Below are 15,553 nucleotides of genomic sequence, written 5' to 3'. Positions count from 1 at the left end.
CGCATTTTCCTCCCCGTCCTGTCCTCTCTCTTAGACGATGTCTTAACTAGTGTCTGGAGCTCCAATTTCCCTTGAGTTCGGCATCTCAGACTCAACCAAGCCCCAGCTGAGCTCAGGGGCTCTCCCATCCCCTCGGGTGCCCCTCCCCCATCAGAGGTACCATCAGGCAGGAGCACAGCTCACAGCCCTGCTACCCTCCCCCAGGCCCCGCATCTGGTTGGTACCAAATCTGACATCAGTCCCTTTTCCACGGTCCCTCTCCTGCCCCTTTCCTTCTGTTTCCAAGGGAACTTTCTGACTCAACGGACTCCTACCTGCCCACCCTGCCCCACCAGAGACTGTCCCCCAATAGTGTAGAGCACAGCTGCTACCAGGGGTCCCCCAGGATAGGTCTGCTCATGTCACACATGCTCTCCAACACACGTGCCTGGGCATGAACACACACACACCACACGCCACTCACCCACACGACATACACCCAACACACACATACACAACCACCCTCCCCCAACGCACGTGTACACACACGCGCGCACACACAGCTCTTCATAACGTTCAGAATAACACCTCTAGACAATGCCCAGCCTGGCATGCAGAGCTCCCACGTCAGCTCCAACCCACTTACCCAGCCTCTTCTCCCACAAGCCCCTGATCCAAAGATGACACGTTTAGGCACTATTTGAAATGAGCCCATTACTTGCAGTGGAAGGAAGTTTCCCATGGAATACTTTGCGGTTGCTCGTCTGTTCTGTAAACAACAACAAAAGCTGTATATATACACACCCACACAGGTACATACACACAGACACGTGCGAACTAGATATTTTAATGCATTCTATAGGTTTCTATATAATATATCTGAATGTACAAAGAAGGTGAAATTGCTCAAATGCTGGCTCCCCACCCATGTCACCTTTGGGACGGTGGCAGCGGTGAGGATGCTGCCGGCACCCCCGTCTCGGCTCTCAGCACAGTGGCTGTAACCTCTGATCTGCTCATCTGTCCCCGACTGGATGGAGGTTCTTGGGGCAGGGCCACAGCTTCATCTGCATGTTGTCAGGGGTCAGTGTGAGGCCGGGCACAGAGCCAGCGCTCGGGAACGTGTGTGGGTGGAGCTGGCATCTCCTACAAGACACTGTCCTCAAGCGGGACCTGGGGAGCACCCTGTACTGGCGGGGGTGGTGGTGACAGCGTGCTCAGTGATGTGGGCGTGGCCTCCAAAACCTGCATGTGCAAAGGTGTCATCTATAACAGTGACTTGCAGGCAAGTTTCAAAATCCTTCAGGCAGAATGCTTTTTTGGGTGTGTGTGCTTTCCTCAAGGCGCTGTGGACTCCTTGAAGACACGGAGCATCGGGGAGAAGGCCAGGATCCTGATGGGGTTTCAGGCCTTAGGCCTAATTGCCCCCAAACTCCTTCCACCGCTAAGCCTGTCACAGTGTCCGATTCATCCCCTTGGGCTGCTGGCTCACAGCCACACATTGGAATCACCTGCGGAGATTGGTCCTGACACTGGAAGCTTCCACCAAAGAGTCTGGTTAATGGGCTGCGCTGGGCCTGGGCACCCATCTTTTAAAAGTTGCCCCGATGACTCTGATGGGCGGTTGGGACTGAGAACCTCGCTGAGGTACCAGGAGCCGCAGAGCCTCCCGACCCCTTCCCAGGTCCCCAGGAGCGTCTCTGAACCTGTTCCAGAGGGTCAAGTCATGAAGGTGCTGACAGCACCTGCTGCTACTTTCGTTTTAAAATCATAAATGAACAAAATAGCTATTCAGAGATTTCCCCTTTACTACTGGACAGCTTGCAGCTCTGAGAACTCAGGAGGGAGGCCCCGTGGCGGCCGTGGAGGAGGGATGGGACTTTGTCACCCGGTTCGCTGAGAACAGCAGGCCGCGCTGCCTCTCCTGACAGCATTTACGTGATTTTTCATCTTAGTTTTACACTGTGTAATTCATGCCCGCAATGGGCCATTGGTTAAATCAACAAAGCATTTGGAATACGGACATTTAAATCCAAGTTTATGAAGAAAATAACAATCATTCCTCACATAAGCTTCCGAAATTTTACCAGTTACGTTCAATACATTGAAATTCTTACAGGATGTCAGTTCAGGATATCCAGACCATTGTCTAAAAGAGAAAAAACAGTAATCATTGTATCCAATTGCTTTTCCATTTATTGAAATTAAAATCTAACAAAAGAAACACCCTCTCCTTTATCTTATCATTTTGAAACAAAATATGAAAATTCTTTAAAAATTAAGTCCATGGTCCACTTTTTTTTTTTTTTTTTTTTGCGGTACGCGGGCCTCTCACTGTCGTGGCCTCTCCCGTTGCGGAGCACAGGCTCCGGACGCGCAGGCTCAGCGGCCATGGCTCACGGGCCCAGCCGCTCCGCGGCATGTGGGATCTTCCCGGACCGGGGCACGAACCCGCGACCCCTGCTTCGGTAGGCGGACTCCCAACCGCTGCGCCACCAGGGAAGCCCCATGGTCCACTTTTGATGCCCTTAACTTGGTTAAATTTCAAGCTGCATTGTAATATTTGTTGTTTGCCCAGACCAAACACAATATAAAAATCATTTAAAAATTGGTTTGCCAAAAAACTGTGTGTTCGTTTTTGTATAAAATTAAAGTATGTTACATATCACAAGTCACTCGTGAAGGGAGAAAAAGTAAAAATGCATCTTACAAATTATGATCATCATTAATATTACATTAGAAATACTTTCTGACATCCTTTGATATCATATTGATCTGAGATAAGATACTAAAATTAAAATGACTTTTAGCGAACATCATATAAATTTTTTTTTAATATTGAAGGAGTTTTTTTACTTTTGAAGGAGTTTTCAGATTATATATTACATGAAGGGGGTGCATGGGTCAAAAACTTTGGGGAAATGACATCTCTTCCCCAACTTGATTATTTATCAGAATTACACAAAGAAACTTGTGGGTCCCTGCCCACCCCCAGCTCCATGAATCGGAGTCTCCAAGAGATGCTGGGGCACCTCTATTTTTTGTGGGGGCCCTTCTATTTTTAATAAGCACCCCAGATGATTCTGGTGATGAGCCTGGTGTAGAAAACGCCCATCTTGTCAGAAAGCGGGTCCCGAGGCAAAAAAAAAAGCCATAAGAGGAAGTGTCAGCTGGCAAAGCACATAGTTGGCAGAAGGAGGTTTGGTGTGAGTGTGGTCTTGCCCTGGAAGGTCTTAGAAAACCGGCCTGAAGACACTGAAGGGATAGACCCAGGATTGGGTGACAGTTGAACCTGCACATTACTGCAAACCCACAGACCCAGTGACTCGACTCTGATCCCTCCCTTACCGTGGAACCTAGAGAAAGTCACTTGCTTCCGGCTCCTCAACTGTATAATGAGGATTAAAAAAAAAAAAAAAATCAACCTCCAAGGATTGTGCTAAGGGTTAAACGAAATCATTTGGGCAAAGCAATTGGCCCCAAAGCAGCTAACCCTAAGTGAGAACGCAAAGAAATGGAAATGACTTGGAAGAGTGATTCTGACTCTGCCTTTGACCTACCTCAGCGAAATTCTGATTGTAGTTTTTGCAACTGCAGCCTGTCTGTTGTCCTGTTCTTTTAGGGATGGACAGTTTCTTCATCGATCCCAGCTATCTGGGGTCCCACGCCGTTTCCATCGGCTGGTGCTTCAATCACTGAACTGTCTCCAAGGCTGCGAAATGGTTATTCTCTGGGCTGATCAAATGAAAGCATCTCAGTGAAGGGGGCCAAACAGTGCTGTATTAAGAGCGTAGTTCCCGCAAGGTTCTCTGGGTGAAGATGAATGTTCGAGAGAAAGGGGAGTTTATTCTCCAGCCTCCACTGAGCAAGCAGAGACGTTGGGCTGGGGGTCGGGGGCCACTCATGCTGAGATCTTCAATTTATTCTCCCCACAAAGCATGCTTTCATTTAACATCTTTCAGAGATGAAAATGTAATCGTTAGCTCAGCTTACAAATTGGAGGTGCGGTTCTAAAGCCTGGAGAATAACTCAGTGGAAGTACACAGGCTGGTGATGAGATTAGAGCTGCAACGTTCAGACATCGCACAGAATAAAATGCATATTCAGGAAGCTGGAGCTCGGGTCCCATGCGGACCAAAACTATGTTATGCAAATACAGTGTGTCTGTATTAGTCAGGGAAGTGATGCAAAACAGAAAGAAAGCAACCTCGAGGTCTTTGTGCTCCTTAAAGAAAAGATGCGACTGCTCCAGAGCTGTCCCCTGAGAGGATGCCTGGCTGTGCAGAACGTGGACGGCTGGCTCTGGGGAGGCACCTGGGAAAGACCCCCGCCTGGCACTGAAGATGCAAACAAAAGGCACACTAGGGTGAAAAGGGGGGAAAGAAGGACACGGTTATTTTCATCTTTATCCTCGTCGTTCGCACGGTCACTCTCAATCTATTGTGAGAGCTGACTGTGTTTCCCTATCTCTTCCTTTCTTTCAGACACAATGCTCTTGACTGCTGAAAATTAGTAGTGCGTTTCAGCAAAACTCTTACGGCAAAAGTTTACCATGTGGTGTTCATTCTTTTCATCTGAAGAATGAAATTGGAAGTTTGGGAAATTCCTGTTCATAAAGTGACATACCCACAGCTTCTCTCCTTGATGAGTGTTTCCACTAGTCAACAAGCTAACTAAATCCAGGACAAGACATGTGTATGTGAATTTTATAAAGAGAACAGGAGGTATTTGCTATGACAAATTGAATGTGCTGCTCTAAATTTACTACACAGGTCCCACACGGGGGCCCCTAGAGATATCAATCTGTAAGTGAGCTCATTACCACAGAGAAAGGTCCCTTAAAATGGGGGAGAAAAATTGGTGCAGAAATGAATGGTCTGACGTCTGGCTGTGCAGCAAATACCCCAAGCCTTATCTCCAGGGTGCATTCTAGACAAGGAATGGACAGCATGGCCATCTCCTAAAAATGAAACAGGGCTCTAAAGAGCTCACACCGATTACAATCAGGGATGCGGCAGCTACTGCTTCCAGTCTGCCACAAATTTCTTCCACTTTGAAATTAAACCCTGGTGGCATTAAAAATTGATAGATGCACTCATCAGAGGTACCTGACCAGCTTCTAGAATATCATCTTCCCTCTCTCCCAGTCCTCAAGAGCCAGGAATTCCTGATCTCTCGGGCTAACAAATCTAAATTTAAAAAAACATAAAGGAAGACTCACAGACATAGAGAACAGACTTGTGGTTGCCAAGGGGGTGGGGCTGGGGGAGGGCTGGACTGGGAGTTTGTGATTAGCAGATGCAAACTAGTATATATAAGATGGATAAACAACAAGGTCCTACTGTAGAGCACAGGGAACTATATTCAATATCCTGTGATAAACCATAATGGAAAAGAATAGGAAAAAGAATATACATATATATGTATAACTGAGTCACTTTGCTGTACAGCAGAAATTAACACAACATTGTAAATCAACTACAGTTCAAGAAAATTTTTAAATAAATAAAAATAAAAAACATAAAGGAAAACCCAGACCACCTGGTTACTTCTCAAGATCCAGAGGGGTTGTTTATCTTTTCTGAAGAAGCACCAAAAGTTCAGACAAATTCCTGCTCATTTTGGTGCTGTTCTCACTAGATTTATGACCCGACAATAAAAAATCTGTTGAATCAGTGAAGGAGTGAGTGGTGAAAAGAGATGGACAGGTGACAAGGAGGGATTTTTACAAGGAAAGGGAGATTGTGTTGATGAATATTTAAAAAAATTAAATTGGAGGGGTGAAAAAAATGACACGTAAAAAAAATAACTGCTTATTTGGGTAAAGAGTCCTAAGTTTTGAACCTGGATTTATAATCAGTGAACTGAAAAGAAAAAAACAAAAAACCAACCAAACAGAAAAAGCCTTCTCTTGAGATCACCAGTAAAGTCACAGAAGCTTTTAGGAGTTTCATTTCCTTAGGAAGTGTGCTCATTCATACCACGTTGTCATAGAAACATTTTTTTAAGTGTTTTCCGGCCATTTTGTTGTTTCACTAAAGAAGCAGGGGACCACCAAGTACTGGATTCAGAGGAGACAGAAAAGTTCCCTCCTGCCCACTCCCCACAACTGAAAGAATTCTGGACCAGTTCTTTGACTTAGGAGTTCCTGGAAGTGCCTTTTGTTTGAAAACACTGACTGTTCTCCCAGCTGGGAGCCAATTCAGAGGAAAAGTTCAGCTATTAAGGAAGAAACCTTGCAGGCAGAAGGAGGTGGACGGTGCAAGCCTCCTGTACGATGCAGCATCTAACGCGTGATCATTTGGAATATGTGTAAATATTTTTACCCACCTTATTAAAATGCTTTTAATTCTAGATTTGTATATAACAGTTAAATGGTGTAAAAAATGGTCTAAATAATGTTTTCCTGTGAGCCTATGACTTAAACAGGGTATTCCCAGATTCCATGTCATTTTCCCCGATGGTCATCCTTCCTCATTTCTTATGCCTCTTGGGGTGAAATGAGCAGCCAGAGAAATGGGAAAATGAGGTGATTTAGGTAATGCTCGGTTTCTGCCCCAAATCCTTAGCTGTCAATTTCATTCTTTTATTCGTTGTTTTGGAAGCCACTTCAAACACTTTTTGGAAGGAAGTTGTTATAATAAGTAATTGAACCCTTGGTATGTGTTTGTATTCCAGGAAGAATTGCATTTTTCTAACATGGGACTTTAAATTGTTGGGATAAATTGGAAAACAGTCTCCTCAATTCCATTTGCTCTCAGTTTGAAAGATACTGACTACATGTCAAAACCCGTTTCCCCGGAAGCGATCAAAAGCAGCAAAATTAATCACCAAGAGCTATTATCATTGAAGACTAGACAGTGCCTAATATCCAGGAGGTCACGGTTACAGGGGTGAAGTACGTGGAGATCATGCAGACCTTGGCCATTTGCCTGGAACAGGGCCACACTGCCACCCAGGTAGACCAGTTCTCCCAGGGAGATGGCCTTTAATAAAACCATCCTGCAAGGGACAGTGCGGGCTCCACCATAGCAGCTGCTATGGGCGGAGTCTGTCTTTCAAATGCGGTACACTAGCAAACCCAGAAAGCAATCTCACTTACTGTCAGACCGGGATCTGCTGACATTGAACTTGGAGGGTTAGGAGTATAATCAGACTCTAAGGAGGTGCCGGTGTGCTGACCTGTAAATAGATTATTAACAAAGAGCAAAGCTTGACAGAGCGTCTGCAATTGCTTACCTTCTAAACTGCGCTCTGCCCAGAGTTGGACATCAGACTAGCACTGGTTTTCTAGAATATATGTGTATATATATATATATATATATATATATATATATATATATATATATATCTATATCTATATATATATCTGGGGAGGCGATGGAGGAGAGAAAGTCCCTCAAGCATGAACGTTCCACACACACACTCTCTTCTCGCTTAGAGGGTCAACAGAAGCAACTTAAACAATTTTAAGTAAGGAGGAAGCAAACGTTCCACACGTCCTGAGCTCATCTTCAATCACTGGCCCGAATCGGATGTTTTCGGAAAGCAGTGGTCCCTCCATCTCTTTAAAAATTTATTTACTTATTTCTTCAATCTTACGACTTCTGCTCTGGGCCAGCTGAGGCCAGGTCATCTGGAATGTTTGCGTTCAGGAGCACTTGGGAAAAGAAACTTCCATTATTTTCCTGTCTGGGTGAGGGTCAGAACAATTCACCATAACAACGAATACAAATGTACTTACTTCTGTAAAAGTCAACTCCTTGAACCACGGCATGGGCATCTGTGCCGTTGCCCTGAGCCTTTATTCTGGTTTCAGTTCACTGAATGCTTTGTGCCTGTTTAAGCCCCATCAGTGAGGTACTCACAGTCCCGGGATAACGGATAGCAGAAAGTTGACAATTAGCTGAAATACTTGGGATGTGCAGACAACCGAGTGAAGTCACTCGGGCTGCCACGTGGAAGTCAACATCCAGGCGGATCAGAGAGTCAGAGAGAAGAGACTAAACTCAGAGGCTCTATGAACATGGCCTTGCCTGCGCTGCGCCCATCTGGGAATGAAAATACAAATGTCCACAAAAGCCAAAGAGGAAATCAGGATGTGGGTATCAGCCTTAGAAAGGAGGGTTGGGCTTCCCTGGTGGCGCAGTGGTTGAGAGTCCGCCTGCCGATGCAGGGGACACGGGTTCGTGCCCCGGTCCGGGAGGATCCCACATGCCGCGGAGCGGCTGGGCCTGTGAGCCATGGCCGCTGAGCCTGCACGTCCGGAGCCTGTGCTCCGCAACGGGAGAGGCCACAGCAGTGAGAGGCCCGCGTACCGCAAAGGAAGAAAAAAAGAAAAATAAAGGAGGGTCACCTGTGACTCCTGTGTATGATAACTTCAAACATGATCTTGATGGACATTTGCTCTCATTTCCTTAGACTCACACTCAGGAAGAACTCGAATTGTCGTGTCAAAAAGGCGAAGAGAAACAAGGGTCTCCCGCCCCAGAAGGATGCTCTTGAGATTCCAAAAGGAAGGACACAGTGGGGCAGGAGAAAGAGTTTATGCCTTGGAAAGAGGGGAAAGGAAGAGGCTGTCACCTGGGGGTGTGGCCGGGAGCGTGGCAGCAGGGATGCTCTGGAAGGTGGGTGCGAAGTGAAGTGGGAATCCGGAATCCGGAGGACAAATGGCTGCCGGCACACCCCGCCCCGTGGAAGCCACGCCCATGGGATTGCAGGCGGTCAGGAGCTGCTGTTCTGTCCTCACCGGCTCAGGAGCCTCATGGACCCCTGCCTGCCCTCTGCTGTGGACAGGATGCCCGCCTCTCCAAACACCTGCTGAGCCCCAGAACTGCCCCATATTTCCTTTCTTAAATGGCCCAAATCAGATAATTTCCCCCCAAAGTAGGTCCTTGCTACTCAGTAACGCCGTTGGGGACAAATCAAGCCCTCGATGTGGGTGAGGCTGAGCGGCCACATACATCCTCCCTTTACAGATTTCTGCTCCTTTCAATCAAATTTATAGACACGTACTTAGTCCACATCTTTTCAGAAACATCTGCATAAAGTGAGGGGCAGTGGGATTCAGCCCTGGTCTTCTTACCTAGGGATTCTCTCTCACCTCGTGCTAAGTGGCCGATGGTGTGAGTGGATATGGACGCTGCACAAAACTGACGGGAGGCTGGGGCATATAGATATGATCGGATGTCAAAGGATGTGAACATCGACCCAAACCTCCCCCCTTGATTTCTTGAACAAGCTGGAAGTAACTCCGTCTCCTTTTCATTCACTCATAGAATGAAATGTGCCCAGGGTACCAGTCTAGACTCTGGGTTGTGTGATGCAACCAATGCAGATATATCCAGGACAACATCTCTACCCCCAGGAGCATGAATAACTTTACAACCAACATTCGCTACAGTTAATTGATCATTATTTACTGTAACGTAATGTTTTACAGTATGTAAATGTAAAAAAAATTTTACACTGAGAAGTGTAAAACTCCAGCAGCCCTTCCCAACAGGATTATTTCATGCTGTGACTAAGACAGATAGTCTTAAACAGTCTTGGGTTTTCATTGAGTTTTCTCAGCATCACGTTAAAAAATGGTGACTTAAGTTTATGTAAACACCTCAGCTGCAGCGGGGAAGTCTGTTACTCAGGACTTAAGCAACAAATTCCGTCCTCAGAAAAGGGGTATCGTGGAATGGTATTCCGGGTGGCAAGAACCCACAGAGGTGAGGTCAGTGGATATGAGATTAGGATTCCTTGCAAGTAACAGGGATGAGAAGGAATACATGGACGAAAAGACAAATTCAGAGAGAATTCACCTCCCAGTGAGGCGCAGTGGTCATCTCCAGCCCAACCTTACTTTATAGTCTGGAAACGGAGACACTGAACACAGTGACTGATTACAGTACAGCCAGCTCAGCGTCTGTGGTGATAAAGCAGAAGTGACCAAGAGAGAATCTGCTTAGATGAACTTTAAATTTCCTTTGAATTACTGCAGTAATGCTCGCCTATTGCATTAAATTTGGAAAACATGGAAAGTGCACAAAGGAAAATAAGAAGTCTGTGATCCCATTCCGAAGAGATGATCACCATGAACCCCTTTTAGATGGCTTGATGCATGGAATTTGGGTCTCCAGGAAAATACGGATTTGATGATAAGACTATGAACCCCCCCAAATGTCTCATTGCTGGGAATCAGGGGACGGCGGCGTTTTGGTGGCTCAGTCATTCGTGTCCCTCACTCACCTTATTCATTCAGCAGATATTTAGTGAGCATCTATCACGTGCCAGGCACTGTGTTAGGCACTGGGTGTACCAGTATGTACCAGTATGTACCAGTATGAAGGAGACGGTCATTGTCCCTGTCCTCGTGGGGATGACATTCCAGCCAGGAAAACATAATTAACGCTTAGTTACAGTCATGAACGGTGAGGACACCGTGAGATGGTACAACGGGTTGCCCGACACCAGACTTGCTTTGTCTGGTTGAAGCTAGAATCAACCTTGCTACTCAGAGCGGCCTCTGCAGAAAATGAGCTCCGGGGCCTCCTGGGAACTTGTCAGAAATGCAGACTCTCAGGCCCCACCCACTGAATCAGGATCTGCTTTTTCACAAGCTCCCAGGGGATTCGCAGGCCTATTAGGGCTTGAGAATCACTGTTCTAAAGGATGTGGGACTCCTCAGTCCAGCGGGGCATTGGGGCAGGTAAGGCCCACTAGGCCCGCGAGCCTGACACCCACCGTCCGCATAGGAGATTCTCTGGAGCCAGCAGAGGAAGCCAGTGCGGCTGGACCACAGCCGGAGGAGGCTGTGGGGTCAGCCGGGAGGCCTCGGTCTGCGGCCAGCCGTGGGTCCAGGAGCACTTCAGCCCCTTTGGGAGCCCCAGTTTCCTCACCTGCAGGGGCAGCTCTCCTCCCTACCCCTGAGGGCTGACATGAGCGTCAGACCAGCCACTGTGCCGAAAGCATTCACAGCGCTGAGGCCTCACCACTGCTTTTCATTTGATGAGGGAGGAAGGAGAGCTATGTTTGCAGGGCCTTCACTGCCCCGCCTCCCGTGGGCGGAACTCAAAGTGACTTATTCCTCAGCCATTAAAAGGAACGAACTAATGCCTTTGTAGCGACATGGATGGACCTAGAGATTGTCCTACTGAGTGGTGTAAGTCAGACAGAGAAAGACAAATGTATGATATTGCTTACCTGCGGAATCTTACAAAATGGTACAAATGAACTTACTTGCAAAAGAGAAACAGAGTCACAGATGTAGAAGACAAACTCATGGTTACGGTGCCGGGGGCGATAAACTGGGAGACTGGGATTGACATATACACACGGCTATATATGAAACAGATAACTAATAAGGACCTATTGAAGAGCACAGGAAACTCTACCCAACACTGTGTAATGACCTATATGGGAAAAGAATCTAAACAAGAGTGGATGCGGGTATATGTATAACTGAGTGACTTTGCTGTACGGCAGAAACGAACACAACACTGTAAATCAACTATATTCCAATAAAAATTTTTTAAAAATCACGGTGCCCCTGTAACTAGTTTACCCAACTCATCACAAGCACAGGCAGTGATGGAAAAGACACTCTAGCTCCAACTTTGCATATGGCGGCGGTAGCATGGGGGTGGGGTGGTTACGAATTGAGGAACAGGTGTGGTTAGGGCCCCGCTGCGGCCAGGAACGCCTCCCCAGCCCCGTCTAACCTCCTGGCTTGAGCCCCCATGTTTTCTGATGCAGAACGAGGGGGACACGGAGGGTGACCTGGAGTGACCACCAACCTTTGCTCTTTCTTTTCTTAACTGTGAGTGTTAGGGAGCAAGGACAGAACTTACAAAACAACCTAAGCCCAAACAAAACAGCCACAGGAGAAAAGTAAACAGAAAAACGATCATCCCTTCCAAGTAAAGGCCTTGAATTTCATGAAGCCTTTCTTTTATTCCCATTTGTTACTCTTAAGAATCAGATTAAAGTATCTGGTTTCCCAAGCGCTTGCCTACAACCAGGGCTCCTCCTCGGACACACCTTTGTAATTCTACCCACCTTGGCAGACAGGCAGGTGACCCAGAGAGCTTTGTTCCCCGGTTTCACATTGTATTATGTAGCCTCAGGCACCAGGCTACCCAGTCAGCCCGATTTACAACCTGAAACCACTTGTCTTTTCTGTGTCTGTTCCTGACGTTTACGCAACACAGGTCCTCAGAGGTGTACCAGCACCCTGCCTGCCCTCTATCATTTTATTTGTCCTCACAGCAGACATGGACTTCTTATATTTTTTGTGTTCAATTCCTGATACATGGAGAGGCAAACCCAGGCAAAGAGAGTTCAGGTGCGCCGTGTGAGATGATACACTGGACTTGGTGGCTGGGCTGGACTAGAAGTTCTAGTACTTACGTCAGAGATTCTCTCATCACCGTCATCATCTAATATTTAAGTAACAGAAAAAGCCTGAGAAGAAAAGCTCACTAGGACCTAATCCCACTTCCCAGAGTCAAGCACTGGGCACACGCTGGCTCTTTACTTCCAAACTCCCACAGCGCCGAGATACCCCTTTAAAATGTTACACAAGTAATACGTGCATCTTAATTCAGAAATGTACACAAGAACACTACAGATAAAGCAGAAGTCCCTGCTGACATCTTCCCATCTTGACTTTGTTCACTACCCCATAGGCACCTTGAAGGATGTGGCAGGTATCTTTCCATTTAGTATTGTTTTGTCATATACGTCCATATAACTGTGCTGTACCCATAGTCATTTTCATTGACAGTGTTTTCCCACTGACATTTTGTTTTTTGAGATCTAGCCACACTTTTAGGGCTGATTCATCTTCTGTGGCTCTAGAGTATTCTATCACACGTATGTGCCACTAATTTGTTCATTCCACTTTTTAAAAGTATTTTTTAATTGAAGTGTAGCTGATTTACAATGTTAATTTCCGCAGTACAGCAAAGTGACTCAGTTACACACACACATATACATTCTTTTTTCTATTCTTTTCCATGATGGTTTATCCCAGGATGTTGACTATAGTTCCCCGTGCTACACACTAGGACCTTGTTGTTCATCCAGTCTATATTCCATTCCACTTTTGATGACCACTGAAGTCCTTTCCACTTCTGATGGCCACTGAAGTCCTTTCCACTTCTGATGGCCACTGAAGTCCTTTCCACTTTCTCACCGTGGCAAACACTGCACATTTCTCTAAGTGCCTGTGTGGAAATGTTTCTCGGGACTTACTCCTAGAAGAGGAATTGTTGGGTCACAAGAGGAATTGCTGTGCACTTTCAGTTTCAACAACAACGGCCAAATTGCCTTCCAAAGAGCTTTTTCCAACCCGGACGCCCCGAATCAGCGCGCGAGGGTACGTGTCTCTCCATAAGCCGGCAAAAATTCCTGTTCTTGTCAGACTTCCCCGAGTATAATTTTCCAAAGTTAAATATGACTCTCACATCTTTCTACAAATATGGCATGCACATGGGCCAAAAGTTTACTCACCTCATTAACTAATGAGGACGTCTGTAAGATGAAAAAGCTGATTCAAAGACCATTTGGGGAAATGGGTTTACAGAGTCCTTAACCTATATTAAAATAAGATTGCTAGGCTAGATATAAACATGGTTAATGTCCTACAGGGAAATAATTCTAACCTTTGAAGTTACCTTTTCTTTGGGGCAAAGATTATTTGCATCTCTACCAGGCACAAATCTACAAGTTGGTACATAACCTTATAGAGACTCAGCTTTTCATTAATAGTAAACAGCAACATCAAACAACAGAAACTTCTCCTAGAAAAGTAAGTAATCCTTGAGCTTTTAAACAACGCTTCAAAACGAGGTTGAAAGGAGCGCCATCCTTTTGGTCTTATTTTCAGATTTTGGATAATTTCTCTTAATAGATTTTTAAAAATCTGTATCAGTGCAATGGATTAAAAAGTGGCAGTTCATTGTGTTTTACTCGGAATGTCTGTAATGATTAGTGACTTTTGGGCCGTTGTTATTTTTACTCTCTAGTTCCAGGTCTCTTTAACAAACAAATATTGCGGACAGGAAATAGCTTCCTTCTCTTTAGTGACCAGAGTGCCTGGCACAACTGAAGAGCAGCCTCACGAAGTTAGGTCTCCTAGGCAACAGGGAAAAGGAGACCTGATTGCTCCTAGGATAGATTTATTGGATGCATAAAAACACCTTCACTGTGGTCGGAGAGGTTCTGCTCAGCCCAGCGGCAGTGGGAGAGGGGGTGTGTACCCAGGGAGAATACGATGGGGGGAGACCTCAGTGGGGCTTTGTGGGGGACGGCAGAACTCAGCTCTGCCCGCTTCCTCAGCCTCTACCCTCAGGTCCCTCCTGCGGACTAGGTGGTGAGTCCATCAGTTACCAGCATTTACTGACTGTCGCCAGGTTGGGGAGTCTCCAGGTTGTGGAAAACACCTTCTCTTCCCAGTTCACAAGGCAAACGGGAGGTAAAGATAAACTTGGATGAACTTTGAAGGTCTGATATGGGCAAGTCACTGGAGCAGTCTGAGTAAAACCTGGAGGCGGTGATGTGTGTGCGTGTGCGTGCGTGTGTAGCAGTGAGACACACCTCTCGGTCTGGATCGAGTCACGTGACCGACAACCTGCCCTCAAGCTGGACCGAGTCACGTGACCGACGACCCCCGGGTCTGGATCGAGTCACGTGACCGACAACCTGCCCTCGATCCCCATCGTTTCTGCGCCCTAGCTGGGCTTTCGATACTTTCCAGGAGCGCAGAGCGCTTACGGGCCTCGCCCTGGCTCTGCCTCCCCAGCCTGGGGCGATGTGAGGTCACCCGAGACCCTCTAGAACCAACTTCCAATACTTGAACTAACCGGATTCCTTAACTATCGCTCGAAATTACCTCCCAATTAGGAGCAGCCTGAGGGGCAGGAGGCCGTGAATCCCGGTTCTCCACGGGGGCAGCTTCCCCGGGTCCACTTCGAAATCTCTCCGGCTCACCAAGGGCCCCAGCTCACGCGGGGACGCTCTTTCCGAGGGGACCCTTTCCCACCGCCGGCCCGTCCCACTTCTTAGCAGGGCGTCCACTCTCCTTTTGGGGGGACCCTGTGGCTGGCTGGCCCGGGCCTGCCGCGTCGTCTGTCCCACCGTGTCCCCATCTGTCCCCAGCCGCGTCCGCGCCGTGGCCGGGCGGTGGCGCGACTGGAATGCGCGGGGGACGCGGGGCGGGCGGCTTCGGCCTCCGGCCCGGCCCAGGGTAGATGGGCGGGCGGCGCGCGGACGAGAACCTGGCCGACAGCACCGGCGCCGGGTCCCCGGAGCGGGTGCGCCCCGCCCTCGCCCCCCTCCCGGCACACGTGCAGCTTCCACCCCCGCGGGTCGGGTGGGGCGCGCAGCCCCCCGACCCGACAGTCTCCGAGGATCGAGAAACGGAAAGAGAGAAGTCTCCCCGGGAGCCCGCCGAGCGCAGGCCAGCCCGCCCTCTCTGCCCAGTCTCGTCCGATCCCGGCCGGCGGCTCGGGGCCCGGAGGGGAGGGAGGGAGGGGGCGGGGCGGGGGCACAGAGGCGGGGCCGGCGCCCGGGTTTCCGCCCC

The 15,553-nt window shown here is 47.8% G+C and overlaps 1 long non-coding RNA gene across 2 annotated transcripts; it reads right to left on the bottom strand.

The window, feature by feature from the left end:
- Positions 1–817: 817 nt before the first annotated feature.
- On the bottom strand, positions 818–15,446 carry LOC137231504 (uncharacterized). 2 transcript variants are annotated; one of them, XR_010946602.1, is made up of 4 exons: positions 14,864–15,446; positions 7,082–7,161; positions 3,540–4,340; positions 818–2,128 (listed from the first exon to the last, which is right to left on the bottom strand). It is a non-coding gene; the product is annotated as an uncharacterized lncRNA (long non-coding RNA). The 2 variants fall into 2 exon arrangements; XR_010946601.1 differs by lacking the exon at positions 7,082–7,161.
- Between the last annotated feature and the right edge of the window lie 107 nt (positions 15,447–15,553).

Source organism: Pseudorca crassidens, chromosome 10, assembly GCF_039906515.1.
Source record: "Pseudorca crassidens isolate mPseCra1 chromosome 10, mPseCra1.hap1, whole genome shotgun sequence".
NCBI classification, from domain to species: Eukaryota; Metazoa; Chordata; class Mammalia; order Artiodactyla; family Delphinidae; genus Pseudorca; species Pseudorca crassidens.
Note: the sequence above shows the minus strand (reverse complement) of the source record. Positions and strands in the feature narration are given on the sequence as shown.